Genomic DNA, 11,494 nt, shown 5'->3' on the forward strand with positions numbered 1-11,494 from the left:
GAGCGGCATGGTGCCACCGAAATAAAACAGCGCTGAGATAACGCCTAGATATGACTGAGACAGTCTCCTGAGGGGCCATTAGACCCAGGACAACTTCCAGAGAAGGGCAGAAAGGCCTCCTAGCAAACCCTTTGCAAATTAGCTGTGGTAAAAGGGCAACCAATCCTGTATGTAACTGTACAGTCAATGAAAATGTGTTTTTAAAAAAGGCCTCAGAGCAGCAGATTAGCGGTTAGCGCACGCGCTCACCACAATGCATCGCAAACCTCGCAGACTCAAATCACATTTTACATTAATTCCATCACTAGAACAGAAGATTTTCACATTATCTGAAGAAAAAGTGACTGGTGCTTGCACATTCATAACTCACTTTCACAATGCTAATGTGTTTTTACTTTTTTTAGCATGTTGCTAAGTGGTTATTAGAGTGTTCTAGATCATACTTTACTCTCTTTGGTAGTTTTAAAAAGTTTTCATGATATTTTGATCCCTTAAGGCCGGTTCAAACCAAGTTCAAAAACTAAATCAATAACTACAATGAATGAGAATAGGGAAGTCCACAACTACAATGAGAACGACAGAGAGGAACAATCATTGGAATCACGATGGGGTTTTTTCCAGCTGATGAATGCTAAAAACATTGACAGCCAATCAGAATCCATCTTGATTTAAAGAGCTTGAGCATTTAAAGCAGAAGACGACAAAACTGCAGTGTGTGCTTCTAATAAACAGAACAATATTGTTTGGTGGTGTTTATGCATATAGTTATCTTTATAGATATCGTTCTTGGTGTGATCAGGCCTTAAATACAGCTCATATGAGTTTTCATCCGAAAAGCAATTGCACACCTTTTCTAATGAAGTTGCATGATTTGAGGTGCAGCAATGTGATATTGAGCTTAAAGTATTGTACTTAAAGTTGTTAGGGGATCTCAAAAGTATGAGCAATTGTAATAGTGAAGCTTGCCTTAGCAAGCGCCACTAATAAAGAAATTAAAAAGGCAGAAATAAACAAAAGAAAATCCTCAAACTAGCATTTATAATGCAGCCTCTGGCGTATCTTGACTAATGTCAGTTAACACGATTGAGATTGGAGCCAGTACAACTTCATTATCACCATCTTTCAGGGCATCTGAAAGCCTGAAGATGTGCCAGGCAGCAGAAGAACTTGTTGGAGCACGTCGAAGCACATCCTCCGAGCTCTTGGCAGACCAGAAGTGTCAGACAGCTGACTCTGACTCGAAGAAGGAAGAGGCTCTTCGCAAACAACCCCCAGCAGCTCGCACAAATGGACATAATGACAGGAAAACTTTGCAGACTGCCTCATAAGGAAGTGACATCACTGAGTAGAAACAATAAAAGATGCCTCTTCCCATAAACGGCTTCACAATGCAATGAAAATGGGAAGTACCAACAAATATCAACATTCTGAAGTGGCAGAGTAGGTTTGCTGTGATAAAATGCAAGTTATACCATTACTATCAGGGTTTGATAGCAAGCCACAACTTGCTATCTTATATATATCACAAAAGCATAATACACCACCCGGCCAAAGAAAACTAAAACAAAGTTGCTGTTTGGATTTCAATAGGCAAATGCTTAAGAGTCAATGATTGGATCATTATTGCAGTGATTATTATCTTTCTAGCATGTTATATGTTTGGCAGAAGTTCTTCTAACCCTAATTGATGGAGTGTGTAGCTTTTCATTTCTTAAACAACCATGTACGAGACACATCATGGCCATATTCCAGGATGACAATGTCAAGATTCATCAGGCTCAGATTGTGAAAGAATGGTTGTGAGGAGCATGAAGAATCATTTTCACACATGAATCATCTCCTCTGAGTCCAGAGCTTAAATTCATTGAAAGTCTTTGGGATGTGCTGGAGGACACTTTACACAGTGCTGGACTCTTGCATTGACAATTCAAGATCTTGACCAAAAATTGTGATGTTGTGATGTTTACTTCAAGAGATGCAAACATTTTTGGTCAAGATCTTGAATAAAAGACTAAATTAAATCTGTTCATCATATAAAGCAATTGAGACTCTTCAGAAAATTTTGACTAAACCACTCTTTATGAACTTTTTGAAGCGTCAAAGTCAGTTGCGTATCAATGGGTGGTTCAGAAAGCTCTCAGATTTAATCTAAAAGATCTTAATTTGTGTTCTGAAGATGAATGAAAGTCTTAAGGGTTTGGAGAGACATAAGGGTGAGTAATTATTGACAGAATTTTCATTTTTGGGTGAACTAACCATTTAAGGTTAGGGGTTTATTCAAGTATGAGCAATAGTAATAGTGATATTTGCTTTAGCAAACACTGCCAATCAACTAACCTCATCCCCAGTGGCCTTCAAAACATGCTCAAAATGTTCAAGAACATACGTTCTGCCAGCTTTCCCCCCAGCTGTATCTCATGGAAAGGACTCCTGCATCTCTTTGGTGTCTATCAAGGGAACTTGTGGCTCAGAGCAGTGGCCGCCAAGAGACTGTATCAATCAGTGCCGGAATGGGGACAAGTCACTCTCCACCCCACCCTTACGGCTCGCCTCAAAACTTCCCAAGGACAAAGAGGAGACAGCGTCTGTCTTTCTCAATGAGAGCACACGAGCTGTGGAGGTTAGTCGTACCACGGAACGAGACCAGCTCCCAGACGCCCCGCTACATTCCCATATCCTGAACCCGTGGTTCCTCACGGAGCACAGTGCGTGAACAGCCGTGGGCCATGTGAGTCCAGGATGATGCTGTCCGCTTAGCGCCAGATTAGAGAGATCTGGCTTTGGCTCACATTGCAATGGTCTTCTATTACAAGTTTGCAGAAATTCTGTGTTTAAATACGCAACTTAGGAATGATCTAATTAAATATGCACACATTTGCATAAACGTCCACTACAGAAATCTGAACATTGGAGCAGGGTTCATTCTTTTGACATTTAAAGTTTTTTTTAAAGAGAGTATTTTGGATATCTCTTTTTATCACTCCATAAATCAGAAAATATGGTCAACAGCCAGCATGTTTTTAGGAATAAAATGTGAAATATATAAATATATAAAATGTTAAATACATTGCTGTCAAATCGATTAATTGTCATTAAATGCGATTAATCGCATCTAACAAAAAAGTTTGTTTATATATGTATGTTAGCATATATATATATAAATAATCAAAAAAAATTCCAGTGCCCGAAAAAACAATGGGTTTTCCTGCAAAATTTGTTGTTCTAAAGTGTTTTAAGCATAAATCTCACACAATTAGATTACATTTATGCTTAAAACAGGAAAAAATTTGGTAAAATAATCTAATTCAAGATGTTTTCTCTAAAAACAAGTTTAGCCTGGTATGCTACACTTCCTTATACTAAATCAATGGAAAATCTCAAATTATGTCCCAGTTTTTTGCAGGACTTTTAAGCGACCTAATTACAAAAGCTAAGCTAGCAGCTACAATCAAGCTATTAGCAACAATCCGGTTAATATTACGGCAAATAACTCTCAAAACTATGACAGCGAGAGCACAAGGCATTTTAGCACTGCAGTGCTCATAGTTGTGCGCGCATTTGCATGGCTTCCTTTTGCTGTGGAGATGTGTGTCACACAGCTGTGTTCTCTGTGTGTGTGCGTCGCATTTGCGCTTCACCGCTAACCGATACCCACTGCCAACTGAAACTCTGTGGCCATTCGTAGCCACATGCTAAGATATCACTTCTCTTTTCTGTTACATTATTTGAAATGCTCTAAATTCATGACATTAAAGACTGTGGTGTAGATACATGCTCATTTAAATCTACACCTTAGCTAAAATACATTTTTGATCTATACTTTTTTACACCACAATATACAGTTAAAAATGAAATCGTGCAGTTGTTAGCATAACAAGCACATTTACCTGACCCATACATTTATTTTCATAAGTGTAACTAAGGAAAGATTTATTTAATAACATTACATACTTTCTTTGATTTGAACAAGACTTTACTAGTTGTCGCATAAATAAATATGAAATATTGACGAGTTTAAATAATTTTACTTTGTAAGAATAAAAAGAGTGAGGAATGATATGAAGCACAAAACTGCTACAGATATGTAGGAAATATGTATCTAACCAATCAGAATCAAGTATTCTAGAAAGCTAATTTAGATGTTATCAAATGATGTACTACTTATCAAAAGGCACAGTAAATAATTCATAATGTTACAAATGATTTTTATTTCAAATAAATGTTGTTCTTTCTATTTATCAAAGAATCTTGAAACAAAAAATCATGGTTTTCACATAATATTAAGAAGCACAACTTTTTTTTAACATTAATCATAATAATAATAATAATAAATAACTATTTCTTGAGCATCAAATCAGCATATTAGAATGATTTCTGAAGGATGTGAGCAATGCAATGGAATTTAATGCGAGTAAATAATAAAACTGTAATTTTAAATTGTAATAATATTTCACAATATTTGGTGAGCATAAGTGACTTCTTTCAAAGACTTTAAAAAAAATCTTTAAATCCCCAAATTTTATGCAGTAAAATCTAACACTTACAACATTAGGAAACATGATATGACGCCAAAGCAGATATTGTTTGCCAAGAGTAATTGCACTCTTGCCCTGCAGTTAGCGGTTCATGGCTTAGACACGGACCTGTGATCGATATCCTTAAGAGTTTTTGTCAGGCTGCCCGACGTGGAGAAGAGATCTTGCCAGCCGGTTGGCTCTGACATCAGAGTAAGTCTCAGGATCTGTCCGCTCTTGGCACTCTGAGCCTCTGGCAGTGTGTGTGCGGGACCGAGCTCTCACGCAGCAGGTGACTGACCTGAAGAAAGCAGGTGGCCATTTCTACCGCTGATACTTTCAACTACACCCTGAAGTTTAATACTTGATTTTGGTGGTTTGTCCAAATCCTTAACCTTAAGTATAAGCAACAGTAATCACGCAAGACTCTAATAAGAGGTTTTTCTAATGGATTGAGATGTTGTATGTTGAAAGGGAGGTTAATAAGACATAAAGATTCTTAAAGCCCCCCTGAAATCCAAAATTAAGTTTTTTAGCTTTTAATATGAATATGTTAGCCTTAAGGTTATGAATAAGCTGCGTGTTCCAAAACAATGACAAGATTCACATTTAGGAGATATAAGCATTCAAAACATACAATCTCTCACTTCCGCTAAAATGGATCACGGATTTTTATGACATCACCGCGGACTTCAGCTTCTCATCACATCTTCTGTCCAATCAAATGCTCTCTAGAATCTTAAGCGTCCCGCCCCCTATGCTATACCACCTGGCCAAAGCGACCGTTGACACGTCACGGGGCAATATGGGTCGGAGATGTGAGTTCGGTTGCTCAAACGCTCGAGTTTTATTCCGTTTTATTCAAACGAATGAAATGTCTAGAATTTATTCTCACCTCTACTATTAAATCCAACGTATCATCAGCGCTCGGATTCGCTTCCACTGCGCAGTCAAGCACGACTTGCAGTCTGTGAGGTAAACTAATTGGCTATTAGCTATTTGAAAAGGGGGAGGAGCCATTCAATATGTCCCGCCTTAGCTTCCTGTTTCAGTGGAAATTACGTCAACGCATCATACAAAAATCCAAGGCACTTCAGTGGGCCTTTAAAGGAACCGTATGTAAGATTGTGGCCAAAATTGGTACTGCAATCACTTTCAAATTACTGTAGAGCGGTGTATCCCCTCCCCCTCCCCTCTGACTCGAGGTTGCCAGTTAGGCTGCAGGGTCCAGCAGGAACGTCGGCTGCTACAAGGAGCTTCCAATGGCAAGTGACGAGTCCTACACAGTAAGTTTTAGTTCGGACTTTGTCACGACGTATTTCGGATTCATAACGAGGTCTTTTAGGTTTCGTAACGTTAGACATTTTTTATCCGACACGTTTGTAGCTGCAGCTGTGGTAACTAGAGCAGAGCTGGCAACCCGGATGCCGAAACACTACTGACTTCGTGATTGGTAGATAGGTGGAGGGTGGAGCATCAGGCCAAAACACAACATGACAACATCAACATCAGTTGAGGGCTGCAACTTCACTTTTAAATGACGATATCCTGGCCGGACTACTGTTGTCAGTGATATAAGTATTTGAAATTAAGTTAATGAACATGATTTCTTAATGTCTAGTGACATATCAGGGCCATTTTATGATTAATTGAAATACATTTCTTACATACGGTTCCTTTAAGAATAAAATTCTTAGTAACTGCTTTTTTTCTTATAATTTTTTTCTAATGTAAGAATAAAGTTAAGAATATTTTGTATTCCCAAAACATCACTTAATAATGTTCTAAAGAAATTCTTTAGGAAAGTTAGAATTCTTGAGAAAGCTAAATGTGCTTCACTAGATGTGTTTATCTCACACAGAGTCTGCGTCATAAGAACTGTATTTGATCTGGCAGTGGCGGGCTGGAGGTCTGGGTGTGGGTGTTTACAGCCGCATGGGAACCATCTCACGGGGAGGAAGTGACGTGGAAGCTCGGGAGCATTGTAAACCAAACCAGGATGACAGCAGCCACCTCAAACCCCCCCACACAGACTTCCTCTTCCAAATATACTGCACGTGTAAATGCAGCAGAACCAAAAATAAAATTATGAACTTTTTACCTCAAACAAAGCGTGATAGCGCATCACAACTGAATCAAACGTTGTTTACATTACGAGAGACGAATCTGGGGGTGTTGTGGGATTTGCGACTTCAAAAATAACAATATTTAATTTAATTTACAGCTCTATACGCAGATCGCGTTCTGTGACTTCAAATGCAGAATAGAGACGCCAGTCATCTCGTCTTTAGACGCTCATTTTGAAAGTAAACCTCAACCTCAAACCTGTGTGAATTGGCGAAAAAAAAAATCTGACACATAATCAAAGAACAAACTGACATGAGTCGAGCAACATGGTAAGGCCTAAAAAAGGCCACAAACATGCAAGTTTGCGACAACCGAAATGGATTGCACCTCTGTAATTTTGAGGATGGAGAAAATGTGAGGGTTTCGGCTACACTCTGTGCTATATTTAAGCAAGATAGCATGAGATATTCACCGTTTTGCACATCCTTGAGTGTCTTAAAGGGATAGTTCACCAAAAAAAGTCAGCATTTACTCACCCTCATGTTGGTCATAACCTGTCAGACTTATTCTTTTGAGGAACACAATGAGTTCCAAACAACATGACACCATTGACCTTCATTGTATGTTGTGTTCCACAGAATAAAGAAAGACATACAAGTTTGGACTATCCATTGTTTTTTAACAGTTACTATAAATTAGTATTTTATTAAGCCAATTTAGTAATTAGCACTCTTCTGCTAGACAATGGGTAATCTTATAAACTAAGGTTAATACTTGCATGCTATAATAGCTGGTAAACAGGTGTTTCACTTCATAGCTGGTGCAATATTGTATTTTAACATGACTTGAACGCTGTATAGACCAATCGGCCTCCCGAAATGAAACTATGCAGTTTATAGACCTACAAAGAATGGCTTAAACTTCCGCTGTCAAGGCTTGTCGGTAACTGTCCTTGATCAGCTGGGCTTCTGTAAGACCTCAGGAGGTCAAGAATGTCCATTTGTCCTTTGGAAGACACCTGGCTTGGGATTCTCGCTGGAGACACCGTTTGAAACCTGTCTGTGTACAGATGTCATAACAACTAAGTACAAAAGCTGAACAGATGAAGCAGGAGCTCAAGAAACCTGCTGACTATCCTGTTAATGGGAATAACTGGACAGGATTCCAGTGGCGTGTTACAGTGGATGCAGTATCTGTTACCTCAAGAGCCGACAAGTCACATTTTAAATACTTTAACTAACCTCACTCTAAACTATGAACACATGATCCACTAAAAATATCCCCCAACGCACGCGTCGAGTGGGGGCTCGCTGATTAACGCTATATACGGCCCACCGTACAAAGAGTTCTCTGTGCGAAACCTACTCACTGGAGGATGCAACAGTGAATTGAGCATTTTACACCAGTGACAAAGATAGATTACGTGACAGGGGAAACATTTTTTTTTTTTTTTTTTTTTTTTTTTTTGTGGGGCAAAATCAAGTTGTGCCAAAAAACTGCTTTGAGAGCAAGATCAGCAAAACCACAGACCCAGGAGAGCTTAGATTTCATTTATACATTTAAAATTTGTCTATAGTAGTAAAACAAGGTATGCATAGTGCAAATTAATGAACATTCATCATTTATCCTTCATTTACCTTCATGAATCCATAAAATATATATATTAGATATGCACAAATATATTTTATATAAAACACACTACCATTTAGAATTTGGGGGGCGGAAAGATTTTTAAGGTTTTTAAAAGAAGTCTCTTCTGCATACCAAGGCTGCATTTATTTGATTAAAAACACATACAGTAGAAAACAGCAATATTATTCAATATTATTGCAATTAAATATAACTTTTTTCTATTTGAATATGTTTTAAAATGTCATTTACTCCTGTGATGCAAACTGAATTTTCAGCATCATTACTCCAGTCTTCAGTGTCACATGATCCTTCAGAAATCATTCTAATATGCTGATTTGAAACCATGATTTAAAAAAAATCTGGATTTTTTTTTTTGATGAATTGAAAGTTTAAAAGATTAGCATTCACAGTACTTAAAATCAGTATTTAGTTAAAAAAAATTAAATCCTTGCTGAAATAAAAGTATTAATTTCACTTAAAAAAGATCTTGCTGACCACGAACTTTTGAACAGTAGTGTATATAATATAAATATATGTATTTTTAGTAGAATTTTTTGTATGTATGCATGTATAAGAAATCAGTAAAAATTTATCGTGAAAATATTTACGAGTCGGCATAAAAGAACCTGTCTTTTATATAATGACACAGAATTTTTTTTCAAATGTCTTCATTCAGCACTTATAATCAGCCCAGCTGTTTTTCAGGAACGATGATGGTGAGATACTTTTGGGGTTTTGCTGCATTTCTCTCAGTGGCTAATGAAGAAAACCAAGGAAAGTGCCATGGAGGTCTGACCAGCACCCAGACCACCCAGCAGGATAACCTACACAACTCATATATATGGGTGCGCTCGTCCCCATATGTGCTGCTACTAGCTGTTAATACCACAATTACAACTTCATCCCATCAAGCCCTTTATGAAACTGCTGGTTATTCCTCAACATGACAAACCGCCGAAGTTCCTACAGGCCTCTAATGGAGGTTTTTGGATGGTTACCTTTTTAAAATACATCACCGTTACAATATTTATTAATTGCCTTCTCACCATCAGGTGATTCCTCACACAGCTTATGTTAATGAAACACATCGGCTGTTGTCATAATTTATTGCTGTTAAGTTGTCATCCCTCAGCAGTAACTAATGCGATCGCACGTCAGGTTTATAGTTTCCTGATGGCAATAAACAGTTGAAGTGTGTGCCATTCTTTGAGAGGCACATTGCAGAGTCTCAGTGCATGGCACACGTTTCCTGTTTGTCTATAAGCATTTCACCTCTTTTCTAAAGCATCAAGAATCATGTGCGTTTGCTCATTCTTGCAGCACTTCCCACACTAACAACATGCTTAAACACTTTCACAAAAAAGATAAGTACAGGGAGGAGCATTAGGCTTTCCTGGATCACATTTTGCCCTTTGGCCATTATTATTGTACAAGCACCAGTGGAAAGCACTTCTCTCTCATCTAAACTGCTGCGTTTCACCCAGGGAACCCCGTCCTGGATATTCCGGGTTAACTGTAAAGCCATTCGTTTCAGTAAGCGCTGCCATATAAAATAACTTGTTTACAGTTCTCCAATTACCACAGCGGGGTATAAATAGAGATGCTATTCACATAATTACACCATTTTGGGAAAAGATGTTTGTTTAGTGTTACCTAAACCACTCCAGACATCATTTTAAATTGTGCATTAAAAAAACATCAATAGTACATCCAATGCACAACTCCGAATTATAAGGAATATTTAAAATCGCTTAGACATGTTTATTCTGTTTTATTACTTGTTATACTATTCCAGTATATTGTACACTCTTAAAAACAAAGGTTCTTTATGGTTCCATGAAGAACCTTTAACATCCATGGAATATTTGCATTCCACAAAAGATTCTTTATAGTGGAAAATGGTTCTTTAGATTATTACATTCTTCACACTGAGAAAAAAAAAAATAATTTTTTTTTAGAACTGTTCACTGAAAGGTTCTTTGGAGAACCCAAAATGTTTTTTCTATGGCGTTGTTGTGGAAGAAAAAAACTTTTGGAACCTCTTTTTTAAGAGTGTATTATTTATATTCTATTACTTTTCTAACTATTCTAACATTACATAGACCATTCTGCACTTCATTAGTAAAACTATTCTATTCTATACTGATGTATACTATTGCATTACTCATACTATATTGCACTAGTTCTGCATACTGCTTATTAAACTATACTATTCTATTCAATACTATAACTAATTGTACTATTCTATTTTACTAATCAAACATCATTTAAAAACAACCACAATAATAATAGTAAACAAAAGCATCTAGTTGTGACAGTTCAACTTACTTTGTAATGCATGAGTGTGTCAGGTCCAGAGAACGTGCGCGCGCTGGTGTTAATGGTCAGACACGCACCGGTCCAGAACTCCTCACGCGCTCTCCAAATCCAGAACCGCGTCAAAGCGCTTCATGTGCGCGTCAATGTGAGAATGATCACAGAACTCCGCGTCTCTCATTGGCTTTGACACATGCAGCGATGGAAAACGTCTTTTCAATAGCAGGAAAAAACAACAACTGAAGATGTCCAGAGTTATCCTGGATAGATCAGTGGTGTTTGAGATCTCCTCTAGTTTACTGACAAGATCCTCACGAGCGTCTGTTCCTCACACAGGAGAGAGAATCATTCTCTCTCTCTCTCTCTCTCTCTCTCTCTCTCTCTCTGTAAAGAGGGCGGGACTAACGCGTACAGTAACTCACACCAGTCTACAGTGCAAGCGCGTGACGCGACGCGTCCTACTAGAACGCTCTTATTTTAATCACCACGCGTCGAGTGTAGGCTACAGACGTGAGAGCTCAAGCGGATAAACGTTTTCAATTATTCCACTTAAGTGGAAATCGGTTTTCATTTTGTCTATTTGAAGGCATAATAGTGTACAGAAATGACTTATTTCTCTGTGACTTTATCTTTATTTTTTCTCTAAAATAAAATAAATATGAAAATTTAAACTGTAAAAAAGTAACTTAAATTTGTTTAAAGACAATAAGGGAATATCATTCTTACCAATCACTTGCTCATAACCTTTAGTTTCAACTTCACTTTCTTCTCCCTCTGAATCTTCACTGCTTTTGTGTCTCCATCAAATGGGGTTTTGAGGCTTTCAGTCACTTCGTTTGGCACCTAGAAAAATGAAATATTAATCAAATTGTATGAATTAGTTATTAGTCTGGGGGACAATCAGTGAACATCAGAAACGCACATTAAAACTCATCAGTGAAGTTTAGAGACTGGCGGCAGAAACA

At 37.7% G+C, this 11,494-nt stretch overlaps 1 protein-coding gene across 1 annotated transcript in view; it reads right to left on the reverse strand.

Moving 5' to 3' along the window:
- mef2ca (myocyte enhancer factor 2ca) overlaps positions 1-10,883 on the reverse strand; it is a 37,197-nt gene extending 26,314 nt beyond the window's left edge. The window contains exon 1 of the mRNA XM_082157022.1: positions 10,542-10,883. The gene's annotated coding sequence lies outside the window, so the exon portion shown is untranslated. The remainder of the gene's footprint in view (positions 1-10,541) is intronic.
- Positions 10,884-11,494: the final 611 nt, after the last annotated feature.

The sequence above is a fragment of the Leuciscus leuciscus genome (genome assembly GCF_965113295.1).
Source record: "Leuciscus leuciscus genome assembly, chromosome: 24".
NCBI lineage: Eukaryota > Metazoa > Chordata > Actinopteri > Cypriniformes > Leuciscidae > Leuciscus > Leuciscus leuciscus.